Source organism: Heterodontus francisci, chromosome 4, assembly GCF_036365525.1.
Source record: "Heterodontus francisci isolate sHetFra1 chromosome 4, sHetFra1.hap1, whole genome shotgun sequence".
Lineage (NCBI taxonomy): Eukaryota > Metazoa > Chordata > Chondrichthyes > Heterodontiformes > Heterodontidae > Heterodontus > Heterodontus francisci.
Window position 1 is genome coordinate 123339884 of NC_090374.1, and position 15163 is coordinate 123355046.

Sequence of the window (15163 nt, forward strand, 5' to 3'; positions counted from 1 at the left end):
TTTGGCATCAATGAGTCCCAGCAAAACTGGAGTCAATGGGAATCAGGGGTAACCTCTCCGATGGTTGGAGTCGTACCTAGCACAAAGGACGATGGTTGTGGTTGTTGGAGGTTAATCATTTCAGCTCCAGGACATCACTGCAGAAATTCCTCTGGGTGGTGTCCCAGGCCCAACCATCTTCGGCTTCTTCATCAATGACCTTCCTTCAATCATAAGGTCAGAAGTGGGGATGTTCTCTGATGATCGCACAATGTTCAGCACCATTCGTGACTCCTCAGATACTGAAGCAGTCCGTGTAAAAATGCAGCAAGACCTGGACAATATCCAGGCTTGGGCAGATAAGTGGCGAGTAACATTCATACCACACAAGTGCCAGGCAATGACCATTTCCAACAAGAGAGAATCTAACCATCTCCCCTTGACATTCAATGGCATTGCCATTGCTGAATCCCCCACTATCAACATCCGAGGGGTTACCGTTGACCAGAAACTGAACTGGAATAGCCATATAAATACCATGGATACAAGAGCAGGTCAGAGGCTAGGAATCCTGCAGCGAGTAACTCACCTCCTGACTGCCCAAAGTCTGTCCGCAATCTACAAGGCACAAGTCAGGAGTGTGATGGAATTCACTTGCCTGGATGGGTGCAGCTCCAACAACACTCTAGAAGCTCAACATCCAGCATCCAGGACAAAGCAGCCCACTTGATTGTCACCCCATCCACAAACATTCATTCCCTCTACCACCGATGCACAGTGGCAGCAGTGTGTACCATCTACAAGATGCACTGTAGCAATGCACCAAGGTTCCTTAGACAGCACCTTCCAAACCTGTGACCTCTACCACCTAGAAGGGCAAGGGCAGCAGATGCATGGGTACACCACCACCTGCAAGTTCCCCTCCAAGCCACATACCATCCTGACTTGGAACTATATCACCGTTCCTTCACTATTGCTGGGTTAAAATTCTGGAACTCCCTTCCTAACAGCACTGTGGGTGAACCTACCCCACATGGACTGCAGCGGTTCAAGAAGGCAGCTCACCATCACCTTCTCATGGGCAATTAGGGATGAGCAATAAATGCTGGCCTGGCCATCAATGCCCACATCCCCAGAAACGAATTTTTAAAAATCATCCTGGAATGCAAAGATAACCACCAGCTTTTCTCTACAGTAAACCATCTCCCCTGTACCCTCCATCCTCACCTCCAACAATATGTACATGAACTTCTTTGTCACTAAGATTGAGACCATCTGATCAGCTGCCTCTACTGCATCCCGACCTTCCACTATCCCACTGGGCCAAACTTCATGTAAGACCCCACCTCTGCCCTCGCTCTAACTTGCATCTTTCTCTAGTTTCTTTCCTATCTCCATCATGTCCTCTCCAAGCTTATCTTGTCCATGAATCCCACCTTCTGCTCCCTTGACCCTATTCCCACTGAACTGCTGACCACTCAACATCCCCTCTTGGTTCCCATGTTAGCTGATATTATAAATGCTTCTCCCTCTTCAGATACTGTCCCATTCTCCTAAATTGCCGTCAGCACACATCTCCTCAAAAAAAACCTTAATCCTGCAAACGTTGTTAACTACCACCCCATCTTTAACTTCCCTTTCCTCTCCAAAGTTCTTGACCATGTTGTTGCCTCCCAAACCTGTGCCCATCTTTCACAGAACTCCATGTTTGAATCCCTCCAATCAGGTTTCTGCCCCACCACAGTATCGAAACTGCTCTTATCAACGTCACAAATAACATCCGATGTGACTGTGACAAAGATAAACAATCCCCCCTTGTCCTTCTTGACCTGTCTGCAGCCTTTGACACGGTTGACCACACCATCCTCCTCCAACACCTCTCCACTGTCATCCAGCTGGGAGGGATTGCACTCGCCTAGTTCCATTCTTATCCATGCAATCATAAGCAAAGAATCAACTGCAATGGTTTCTCTTCCCACCCTTGCATCATTACCTCTGGTGTCTCACAAGGATCCTTGGCACCCTCTTTTCTCTCCTCTACATGTTGCCCCATGGGAAAATCAGAAAATACAGCATCAGGTTCCACATATCCACTAATGACACCCAGTTCTACTTCACCTCCGCCTCTCTTGACACATCCACTGTCTCTAAATTGCCAGACTGCTTGGGCGACATCCAGTCCTAGATGAGCAGATATTTCCTCTGACTAAACATTGGGAAAATGGAAGTTATTGCTGTTGGAATCCACCACCAACTCTGCTTCCTAGCCAATGATTCCATCCCTCTCCCTGGCAACTGTCTGAGGCTGAACCAGACTGTTCGCAAACTTGGTGTCATATTTGGCCCTGACATGAGCTTCCGTCCACATATCTGCTCCATAATTAAAACTGCCTATTTCCACCTCTGCAACATTGCCCAACTCCACCATTGTCTCATCTCATCTGCTGCTGAAACCCCCAATCATGCCTTTGTTCCCTCTCGACTTGGATATTCCACCGCACTCCTGGCCAGCCACTCATGTCTACCTTCCGCAAGCTTGGTTATCCAAAACTTTTCTGTCTGTGTCCTCACTCACACCAAGTCCCGTTCACCCTATCTCCCCTGTGCTCTTTGACCTACATTGGCCTCTCAGTTAAGCAATGCCTTGATTTTAAAATTCTCATCCTTGTTTTCAAATCCCTCCATGGCCTCACCCCTCCCTATCTCTGTAATTTGAGTACAGGAGCAAGTATGTCTTACTGCAGTTATACAGGGCCTTGGTGAGACCACATCTGGAGTATTTTGTGCAGTTTTGGTCTCCTTATCTGAGGAAGGAAGTTCTTGCCATAGAGGGAGTGCAAAGATTTACTAGGCTGATTCCTGGGATGGCAGGATTGACGTATGAGGAGAAATTGGGTCGACTAGGCCTATATTCACTAGAGTTTAGAAGAATGAGAGAGGATCTCATAGAAACCTATAAAATTCTAACAGGACTAGACAGGCTAGATGCAGGGAGGATGTTTCCGATGGCTGGGGAGTCCAGAACCAGGGGTCACAGTCTCAGTATATGGGGTATGCCATTTAGAACTGAGATATGGAGAAATTTCTTCACTCAGAGGGTGGTAAACCTGTGGAATTCTCTACAGCAGAAGGCAGTGGAGGTCAAGTCATTAAATATATTCAAGAAGGAGATGGATATATTTCTTAATGCCAAAGGCAGCAAGGAAGATGAGGAGAAAGTGGAAGCAGAGTGCTGAATTAGACGATCAGCCATGATCTTTTTTGAACGGCGGAGCAGGCTCGAAGGGCCGAATGGCCTACTCCTGCTCCTATTTTCTATGTTTAATCTCCTCCAGCCCCACAACCCTCCGGTTTCTTGAGCATCCCCAGTTTTAATCGCTCCACTATTGGCGGCTGTGCCTACAGCTGCCAAGGCGCTAAGCTCTGAAATCCCCTCCATAAACCCCACCAGCTCTCTTTCCTCCTTTAAGATGTTTCTTAAAACCTCTTGGACCAAGCTTTTGGTGAGCTCCTTATGTTCCTTGGTGCCAAATTTTGTTTAGTAACAAGCGCCTTAGGACATTTTACTATATTAAATGTGCTATGTAAATACAAGTTGTTGTTTATGACTTTCATCAAAATGCACAGGGCTTTCCCTTTGCTGGGTGTAGTCTGAAAATCAGGTTTCAGTTGATGGTGACAGTTGAAGCGTACAGAGCAATGGCAGGTTTCTTCAGGCATGTCTAAGTACTCTTGTCAGCATCAGGTTATGTAATTTCTGGTTGCTGCTCGGCTGTTTGGATGGATGGTAGATCTGAGTGCCAACTTCAGGGTGTTAGAAGGTTGAAGTGTAAGTACACCAGTCTTTATTCCTTTCTTAGGAACTTTCTCTTTCTCCTCTAAATCCAGGCCAACCATTGATTAGCCTAAAGGACGACCTAGGCTGAACACTGTGTTGTAGCTGTGTGTGTTAGTTGATGGCAGCAATAAAGTTACTGTTGGAGGGGTGCATCAAAGCAGTGCTTGAATTGCAGAAAAAAAGCAGCAAGCAGCAGGAAAAAAAGCGTGCTGACGATAATGCACAAAGTTCAATTTCTCAAGTCAAAAACAGCATGAAAAATGCAACCCTCCAAAATTATGCCAAGCTAGCTTTAAATAATGGAGTGGAATTCTTCAGTGAACAGCGTTGAGGTCTCCCAGTCCCCATTCTATATTTGTGTTCAACAGATGAGGTGTGATCAAAAGACTATAACTAATATGTAGTGGGATTCATTATTATTCATTTAAAAGATTTTAATAGGTCAAATGAAGCAGTATATTGCCCATGAAACAGTCTCAGAAATTGACAAAACATCTTCTCCCATAGAATCAGGAATTGAGTATCAGGCTACTGGACTGATATCAAGGTATTATGGGCTCCCAGCAAGGGGACATATCCTGAGTACAACATTGGAGAATAAGCCAACATTTTTTTACATTTACTTCTGCCTATCCAACCAGAAGTAAATGATAAACTAGCAAATTCATGCCATACACCCAGTTTCAGATAACAGAACCGTCCATTAAAATAAACTTCAAAGCTGACCCCTCAGAAACCTGACTCAAGCTTTTCATCCATTTCCAGGATCACAAAAAAAGCTGTGGATCTAATAGCCATGGTCCCTGGTAAGACAGCCCTCAAAGCTGGTGGCCCTTCAAAAACTTGTACAATTGTGCACAAAACAGATTGTAAATTTGAAAAAGATCCTAACCATATTAATTGTTTCTATCATCTGCATGGACCATGAGTCTTCCCTCACGTGTTGAATACCAGGGAGGGAGCTTTCATTCCCCATGGTTCTTTCCCAACTTACGTACTTCCTTATATGTAATTAAAAATGTCACAGGATAAAAGATGAGCCATCACCATAGATAGTGGAGTCCAGGTTCAGATAAAATAACAGAAACTTTCTGAGGCCTTCAGGTTGAACTATATGCAAGGAGCTTTGCAATGTTTCTAAATTCACAATCCCTCATTTCATAATAATTAATGCTTAATACTGACACTAAGGGGCGATTTAAACCCTACCCACCTGCCTTTTCCTGCAATCTTTAATTGTATCCTACTCTTCTGAGAAGATGGGGAGGGCACCCACCAAAAAACAGCAGGGTCCTTTAAATATGCAGATCGGGCTCTGATGACATCATCAAGTCAACTGTTATTTTAGCCATGAGTTTGAGCAAGGAAGCATTTTGGCTTTGCCGCGAGATCAACCTAACAAGAAGAGGGCCCAAGATTGCAAGAGGTCCAAGCTGGCATATCTTGTTAACTTTTTTTTAACTTTCCTTTTGCAGCCAAGAGGGCTTCTCTGGGCCCCACAAACATAGTTTAGGCCTCCCAGGTGAAAGGCTATTGCCCACCAATCACCGGGCCTGCCCATAATAACTTTCCCCCTCACGCCACAGAAGATCTGAGTGTAATCTGATTCTCATTGGTGGCTTCCTGCTGCCTGACATCCCACTCCCATCCATTGGCTAACTGTACTTTCCTGCTGGTTTCAGGCAGGAATTGCCTAAGACAGTACACGAGGCCCAAGAGTTAAAATCGCATGGGTCTCATATTGCCGGAACCAGAATGTTTGCCTTCCAACCTTGGCCCCCCTGCCGCCCACATGCAATTCCTGCCCCAAGTTAAAATTGGAGTGTGGGTATCTCAGATAAAGGGCTGAATTTTGTGCGGCCATTTAAGTTGGGTTCGGTGGCGTATTAAGACGAAGAATCGCTGCAGAGTCGGCCGCCCTGAAACCCAATGTGTTCTGTAGGTTTCTGATATTGTCAGAGGCAGGGAAGTACCATGGCGTAATTGATGCCCCAACGTGACAGGGACCTAATTTAAATTGATGAACTGCTGTTTAACATGAATTTAAATGTAATTATTCCAAATTTAATGACTGGACCATTATTTTGTGAATGGCGTGAGGCACTCACGTGCCCTCAGCTTTGAAACCATTAAAAGCTGGTGGCACCGAGGTGGAAGGCTTCAGTGCCACAGTGGGGAGGTATCATAACCATTAAGTGAGGGGGTTCTGCAGCCATTGCTGCTCTGCTGATGTAGTGTCTGAAAGGGGACTGTTTATATCGGGTGTTGTGTGTATCGAGGGCAGTGCATGGGGACTGAAGTGGATTGAGGGCAGTGCAAGGGGGCTGTGTGTATCGGGGTCAGTGCAAGGGGGTTGTGTGTATCGGGGGCAGTGCACGGGGACTGTGTGGATTGGGGGCAGTGCAAGGGGGTTGTGTGTATCGGGGGCAGTGCACGGGGACTGTGTGGATTGGGGGCAGTGCACGGGGACTGTGTGTATCGGGGGCAGTGCAAGGGGGTTGTGTGTATCGGGGGCTCTGCAAGGGGGCTGTGTGTATCAGAGGCAGTGCAAGGGGGTTGTGTGTATCGGGGGCAGTGCAAGGGGGTTGTGTGTATCGGGGCAGTGCACGGGGACTGTGTGGATTGGGGGCAGTGCAAGGGGGTTGTGTGTATCAGGGGTTCTGCAAGGAGGCTGTGTGCATCGGGGGCAGTGCAAGGGGGTTGTGTGTATCAGCGGCAGTGCAATGGGGGTTGTGTGTATCGGGGGCTCTGCAAGGGGGCTGTGTGTATCGGGTGCAGTGCAAGGGGGCTGTGTGTATCGGGTGCAGTGCAAGGGGGTTGTGTGTATCAGGGACAGTGCAAGGGGGTTGTGTGTATCAGGGGCTCTGCAAGGGGGTTGTGTGTATCAGGGGCTCTGCAAGGGGGTTGTGTGTATTGGGCGCTCTGCAAGGGGGCTGTGTGTATCGGGGGTTTTGTAAGGGGCTTTGTGTAGCAGGGGCTCTGCAAGGGGGTTGTGTGTATTGGGCGCTCTGCAAGGGGGCTGTGTGTATCGGGGGTTTTGCAAGGGGCTTTGTGTAGCAGGGGCTCTGCAAGGGGGTTGTGTGTATTGGGCGCTCTGCAAGGGGGCTGTGTGTATCGGGGGTTTTGCAAGGGGCTTTGTGTAGCAGGGGCTCTGCAAGGGGGTTGTGTGTATTGGGCGCTCTGCAAGGGGGTTGTGTGTATCGGGGGCTCTGTAAGGGGGCTGTGTGTATCAGGGATTGTGCAGGGGGTTGTGTGTATCAGGGACCGTGCAAGGTGGGTGTTCGTATCAGGGGCTCTGCAAGGGGGTTGTATCGGAGGGGTGCTCTGCAAGGGGGCTGTGTGTGTTGGGGCTCTGCAAAGTTTTAGGTTGGATGTGGGTGGGCATTAGAGGGTATCATAAATGTTGTGTTAATATGTGTGGTGGCTCACACTGCTGGGAAAGCTGGTATCCCAACAGTAACTTTTAGTCTTGAGGCACATTGAGGGAGGCGCAGTGGCGCAGTGGCCTCACAGCTCTAGTGACCCGGGTTCAGTTCTGGGTACTGCCTGTGTGGAGTTTGCAAGTTCTCCCCGTGACCGCGTGGGTTTCTGCCAGGTGCTCCGGTTTCCTCCCACAGCCAAAGACTTGCAGGTTGATAGGTAAATTGGCCATTGTAAATTGCCCCTAGTGTAGGTAGGTGGTAGGAGAATTGTGGGGCTGTGGTAGGGAATATGGGATTAATGTAGGATTAGTATAAATGGGTGGTTGATGGTCAGCATAGACTCGGTGGGCTGAAGGGCCTGTTTCAGTGCTATATCTCTCTATGACTCTGTTTCACCAAGTAAATATTGATAAGCATAGGTACCAAGTCAGGCTCATCTCTGCAGCTGAAGCAATCCGAAGGCCCCAGGACACCCACCATGGGTCTCACACACCCTGTCTTTATGGGTCCTCTTGACGTCCTGAGACACCTCCAATGGAGGCAAACCCAAGAGGCAGCTGTGCCTATCCCTGAAGCTTCACGATGAGAGGAGCAGGCCCGTCCAAGAAGGGGTTACGTACAGCAGAGAGTCTACAGGACTTGCATCATGTACCTCCCGCAAGTGTCTGAGCAATACTGTCAGTGAAGACTACAGCTCTCCAGGGAGGCTGGTATCAACTTATGTGGCCTTCTGCAGGACAATTTGGGATTTAGGAGGCACCCTATGCCTGTGGCACTAAACTTCCACGCATGTGAATCTTTCCAGGGATCCACATGTGCAGGGTCTGTCAGGCCACAATGTATCAAGGAGGTGACCAATGGCCTGTTCAATTGGGCCGGTGACAATGTGCACTACCGGACTGACCCTGACTGTCAGGCCGAGAGGGCCATCAGCTTCGGGGTCATCGCTGGATTTCCCCGGGTGCAAGGTATAATAGGTAGCACGCATGTGGCCATAAAGACTCCCACTGACCAGCCAGCCACCTCCTACAACAGCAAGGGCTTTCATTGAATCAATGTTCAACTGGTCTGTGACAACTGAAAGCGTTTCCTGCAGGGGTGTGCCCACTTCCCGGGAGGCAGCCATGACGCCTACATACTTCGACAGTCCCACCTGAGCTACCATCGAGCAGGCTGTTGGGCTGCTGAAGATGAGATTCCATTGCCTCAATCGATCTGGTGGAGCCCTACACTATGCCCCGTCAAGGGTGTCGTGTATTGTGGTGGTCTGCTGTGCTCTGCACAATCCAGCACTAAAGAGTGGGGGAGACCTTACAGGAGGAAGACATGCCTGAGTGACAATCATCCTCCACGAGGAGGATGCAGAGGAGAGATAGGGGCAATCAACAGTGGATGAATGATAACACGGCAATGGAGGCCAGACATATTGAGCGATGCACAAAGAAGGCAAGAGACAACCTCATAATGACCCACTTTCAGCCCCCTGATGTCCACTCAATCAAAATCCAACAAACACTCAACTTCATGCATATAGTCTTCCACCACCTTTCCATCTGTGTTACCTGAATGCCGATCAACTGTAATGTGTGCTAGTGCCCATGGGAGAACAAATGTTAATGATACCTGCATTCACATTGCCATGATGATGAGGGTCATGGTCACATTGGCACGGCACTAAGAGGTAGGGTGGAAGTCAGAAGCTCACAATTAAGACATGTTGGAACATGGTTTTCACACAATGATGAAAGAGCATTTAGTTAAATTCCAAATACATATTTGTGACACTCGTGCGTACTCATGTGTCCTAATTATTTGTATTTGTTTGTGGGATGTGGGCATCACTGGCAAAGTCAGCATTTATTGCCAATCCTATATTGCCCTTGAGAAGGTAGTGGTGAGCTGCCTTCTTGAACCGCTGCAGTCCATGTGGTGTAGGTACACCAACAATGCTGTTAGGAAGCGAGTTCCAGGATTTTGACCCAGCAACAGTGAAGGAACGGCGATATAGTTCCAAGTCAGGATAGTGTGTGGCTTGGAGGGGAACTTACAGGTGGTGGTGTTCCCATGCATCTGCTGCCCTTGTCCTTCTAGGTGGTAGAGGCCGCGCATTTGGAAGGTGCTGTCGAAGGAGCTACTTCGAGTTGAGTTACTGCAGTGCATCTTGTAGATGGTACACACTGCTGCCACTGTGCATCGATAGTTTTTTAAAATCCGTTTCATGCGATGTGGGTGTCGCGAGCTAGGCCAGCATTTATTGCCCATTCCTAATTGCCCATGAAAAGGTGGTGGTGAAGGGAGTAAATGTTAAAGGTGGTGGATGGGTGCCAATCAAGCGGGCTGCTTTGTCCTGGATGGTGTCGAGCTTCCTGAGTGTTGTTGGAGCTGTACCCATCCAGGCAAGTGGAGTGTATTCCATCACACTCCTGACTTGTAGATGGTGGGCAGGCATTGGGGAGTCAGGAGGTGAGTTACTCACCTCACAATTCCCAGCCTCTGACCTGCTCTTGTAGCCACAGTATTAATATGGCTGTTTCAGTCCAGTTTCTGGTCAATGATGACCCCCAGGATGTTGATAGTGGGGGATTCAGCGATGGTAATTCCATTGACCATCAAGGGGAGATGGTTAGATTCTCTCTTGTTGGAGATGGTCATTGCCTGGCACTTGTGTGCCACAAATGTTACTTTCCACTTATCAGGCCAAGCCTGAGTTTGTCCAGGTCTTGTTGCATCTGGACATGGGCTGCTTCAGTATCTGAATTGATTTACATATTGAAATTCAGGTCCAGTTGCCCAGCGGCAGAGGGGCCGTCACAGAGCCTTGCTGCTGCCAGGAGGATCGGGCTGGGCCCTCCCGGCATCAAGCTCTGTGGTGGGCTTCTGCTGTAACCATCTTCCGGCCCCCTCCACCATGGAGCCCAATGTCGGGGGTCCAGTAAAATCCAGGCCAATGGCACCAAATGTATTTCACTGATAAGAACTTCCAGTAGTTCAGGACCATGAGGTTTCAGTGTGATCAAACAACTTTGTCTTTATCATAATACCTCTGTTAAAATTACACAATTACTATTTGTAACATAACAGATGAAGTAAGAAATAGTTCTAACAGCCATAAACAAACAGATCTTCAGACCAATGCTTGTGATTAGAAGGACATGATGTTCATGGTCAGGGAGGTGACATAGTTATCTGTAACTCACTTTATCAGAGGAACGTTTTACAAAATAAACTGCACTTCTTTATTTTAAAATGTCTTGCGCACTTTCACTGGGTTGGGGATTTTCTTCTGGCTTGTGTTGCAGTGTAAAATAGAGTTTTATTTTAAAAACTCGGGTCAGCTACTTTGATTGCAACTTGAATGCTTTCAATTTGATTAGAAACGTAGGAGTACAGTACCAGCAACTAGGCAGCAGCACAACAAAAATTGAAATGTTTGAGGTGAGTTTCCTTGGGGCTTCTGTTTTGGTGGAAGTTCATTGGAAATCCTATTTACGCATGAAAACTGGATTTCAGTCTAACATATGACAGTGCAAGAGGAGAAGCCCCGAGAAAATTCAACGTTTTTTGTTAGGTTTGTGTGTAATTTTAAAAGCTGTTATACCCACGTTAAAGCTCTTTTACGCTGGCAGACAGATAATGATTTGTCTACAGGAGCGCAGCAGTTCTTTTTAAACTGCCATTCAGCCCTACATATCTCATCCTTCCATAAAAATCCACAAATCCCTAATCACAGCTCCTAACTGCCATTTGAACTATTTCAGAGTAAAGCCTGGCTACCTGACCCAAACCCAACTAGACCCGACTACATGTGTCGGGTTCGGGTTGGCTCAGGTCGATATTCCGAGCCCAGCATTCGGGCTCGGGTCAGGTCAGGCTGGACACTGCTTCCGGGAAGTCATGGGATCAGGCTTACCCATGATTCCCCACAACTCCATCTGCAGGAATAGCCTGCTGCCGGAACGGATGAAGGAGATTTGTGTCGTGTCGGGTCGAGTCGGTTCAGGTGGGGTCAGGCGCAAAACAAATTCAAGGATTCAGGCTTGGGTTGGGTTGGGGTTGGCTGTGGTCGGGTCGGGCTTTAATTTTATACCTGAGCCAGGCTTTATTCCAGAGTTTTAAAGCTAAAAATTCATCAAGGCTGGTTTCTGGGCACAGGGTCGCGATTCTCAACCTGCCCACGCGTGTTCACTTTGAGGCAGACAGCATGCAAACTTAGTGTTGCCTCCTCATTTACCTGATTGATACATTGGGCTGAGGGGGCTTGTGCTGCTGGTGCCTAAGCGCTCAGCAGGGGGCCGAGCAGCATGTGCTGATATCATGTGGTGCAGCCGGCCTGCCCTTCTTAAATGCAGTCTGCCCCTCTTAAAGTGGAATTGCACTCAATGGAAGGAGCTACTGCTGACTACCTGTACTGACATTAGCTGCAAGTAGGAGCTGCAAAAATGAAGCACCAAGCAAGAGAGAGGGCTCCTAGGTTTGTGGCTGCAGGGTTGGAGGCCTTAGTGTTGGAGATTGACAAGAGGAGAAAGGTCATGTTTCCACAGGGGACCAGGAGGCCCTGAAATTGAAGCAAGTGACAGGGAGGTCAATGTCCGGAGTCTGGGCACCGAGGACCTGGCAGCTGTGCCACAAGAAGTTCAATAACCTCACGTGGATGGTCAAGGTTACTGTATGCATCTTCAAATGATGTTCATAGTCAAGGAGATGACATTCTACTCAGTAAGCCATTTTATCAGAGGAATGTTTTATAAAATAAACTGCAATTTTTTTATTTTAAAATGCCCTGCGCACTTTCACTGGATTGGGGATTTTCTTCTGGCTTGTGTTGCAGTGTACAGTAGAGTTTTATTTTTAAAACTCAGGTCAGCTTCTTTGAATGCAACTTGAATGCAACTTGAATGATTAGAAACTTAGGAGTACAGTAGCACCAACTGGGCAGCAGCGCAACAAAAATTGAGATGTTGGAGGTGAGTTTCTTTGGCGCTTCTGTTTTGGTGGAAGTTCAGTGGAAATCCTATTTGTCTCCTAGCCACCATACCATCTTCTAATGCTCACTCTCTTGCAGGATAAGGTGGCCCAGAATTGGAGGGAGGAGAGCTGAACTGGTGGGGTACAAGGATGCCTGCATCTCCTGAGCCCTATGGAGAAGATAATTCTCTGCATCATCGGGGTGGCTGTGATCGCATCTTGTGTTGCTGAGAACATTAAGGATATGTAATGTTCCTGCCTTGTGCCCCTTCTCAACTCCCACCTCACATGCATCCTACTATCTAGTATGATGTGCAAGCTGCTGATGGTGTGACCATTGACCTCTTGCCTTCCACTCCACTTACCTTCCCTCACACCAACCTTCCCCTTTCTGAATTTCTGCTTTCAGACTCCCAACAACTGTAATCTGCCTAGCCACACAGCCCCAGGAAAAACAAAGAGAGCAACAGCACTGATGAAGAAGCTCTAACACTCGCTGCCACCAGCTCAGTTACTGGCACTGCGGATACCTTAGCTTCCCCTCTCTGCCACATCTCTCTGTCGTGCTGCAGACCCAGCGGCACTGCAGCTGCTGCCCCCACACCTGTTGAAGTCTTTATGTGGATAACATGGGGCACCTCATTGGTCACACCTGAAGCAGCCGGAATGACTGCGTGCCCCACTCAGAGGGCCTCTGGTTTCCCTAGCGCCGAATCCAGCGGCGCTACTGAGCTGAATTTCTTGGCCTTTATTCGCTCAATCCTTCTTAGAAGATCATTCCAGGGGACTAAAGGGATATGAGAACCAAGCAGGTAATTGGGTTTAGGACTACTGCTAATGTGAATGATAAGCAGCATCATTGACTAATTGAGCCAAATGATCTCTTTCCATGCTGTGATTGCTATGTATTGGGGTAGAGGTTCCACCTTGGACACAATCAGCGATTCCAGTGCAAATTGCACCAAAATTTTACCCATTTTGAAAAGTGTTTCTTTCCACTGAGTTCCCTCTCAAACTTATTTGTATATCACTGAATGCAAAATCTGCAATGAACCAGCACAATCAGGCGGCATTTTAAAATGTAATATTATAAACATTGCTTTAAAAATGATTCCTTGACATAATTAAAAGTGATAATTTGGTAAAGTTTGATTAATGCAGATGAAAATAGGTTTATCACAAAAAAACAAGCATTTAAAATCACAGTGCCATCCATCACCTGTGAGTAACCTGAATTAAAATTACTCAAAATGACTTTTAAAAAATATACAAAGCAATTTTCGAGTTAGTTTAGGGGACAGTGGTGCTTCCCTTAGTAAGTTTAAAAGTAAACATCAAAAACATACCTATTGGTGCCCTTGCACCCAGCTTAATTTTTGGAACCCCCTCAAGGTCTGAAAGTGTATGCATTTAGTGGTAACTCCCAATGGGGATTAATGCATGCTGGGGGCATGGCTGTGGCCTGCTTCTTGCATGATATTTTTTAAATTAATGCAAAAGATCATGGAATCTTGAAATGCGCTGAATGCAATTTGCGCTTAAAGTTCAATGATCTTTTCCAATGACTACTCCAATATCAAGGGAATTGCACCAAAAACATGCAATCGAGCAGAAACTCTAGGCCAATCTAGGTTACTTACCTGTGTGAAGAAGTGCTTCCTGATGTCAATCCTGAACTTGTCTTTTTAGCAGTTTGAAATTAAATGCCCTTATCCCGTAGTGACTTGAAATAGTGCTGACAATTGATGTATTCTTTTCCACTTGGTGGGCTGGATTTTATAGCGGCCTCGATGTCGGGATCCGTGGCGGGGGGACTTGGAGGTTGCCTCAGATGAGGCCCGCCACAGGCCTTGATGCCAGCAGGGCCCAGCCCAATATTGCTGGCGGCGGTGAGGCCTCGTGGCGGGCCACCTGCTGCTTGGCGACAGGACTGTCATTTAAATATTTAAATAAATTAATTCACCTGAATAAATGTGTCTCCTATCGCCTCCTGAAGTCCCACCGCGATCTTCTCCCCGGCAGCTGGCACTGCCGCACCTTCAGATCCCCATCCGGGGTAAGGAGGCACAACACTGGTGGGGAGGGAGGGAAAAGGTAAGCAGGGGGGATCCAATGAACGTCATGGATGTAGGGGATGGTGGGAAGGGTTATAGTTCAAAGTTTGTGCAGTATGTGGGAGGGGGTGGAAGGTCAGATTGTGAAGGAAAATGTTTTCTTGGGGGAGAAAGGGCAAATAATTAATCTAACTGATATTGGGGGGGGGGCGTGGAGAGGGGCAAAAGAAATGTATTTACTTATTTTAATTCAATTTCACTTTAAGTATTTAAATGTCCCGGTAGGGCTGACAGCCTTTTAAAAATGGCGCCAGCGCCTGCACACAGGCAGCTGACACCATTGCCAGGGACGGACAGCCCGCCCCCTCCACATGATCAGCGGGTGGGGTAGCCCACCCCAGCTATTTAAATGAGCCGCCGTGCTTGGAATTGCAGCGGCTCTTTGGCATGCGGTCTGCACGGGCGGGCCACCATTTTTTTTCGCCGGCCGCCAAATTCTGTGACAGATTTATAAAATTCAGCCCAGTATCTTTTGCACTGCTGTAAGGTCGCTTCTCGTGCACCTACTTTAATGCTCTATAATGCTACTAATACAAATATAACTAAACCCAAAATGGTGGCAGCAGTAAAACATCGGTAAAACAGCAGTGAAAGTGACCAGGAGAATTTGAAGATCTCCTTCCTTTAGAAGAAACACCAGGTGGACAACAAATAAATACTGGCCCAGTACAGTAAGAAAACTACTTACCTGCAGAAGAGGCTCTGAAGAGTTCTGCAGCTGTGGTAAGTCAGAGCACAGAAATACAGGCTGTACCAAAAAACAGAAAGATGGTGGCCTGCAAGTAGAGTCCAGCGATCGGGTGATTTACGATCCCGACGGTCGGGGGTCGCGTTAAAAGCCTTTG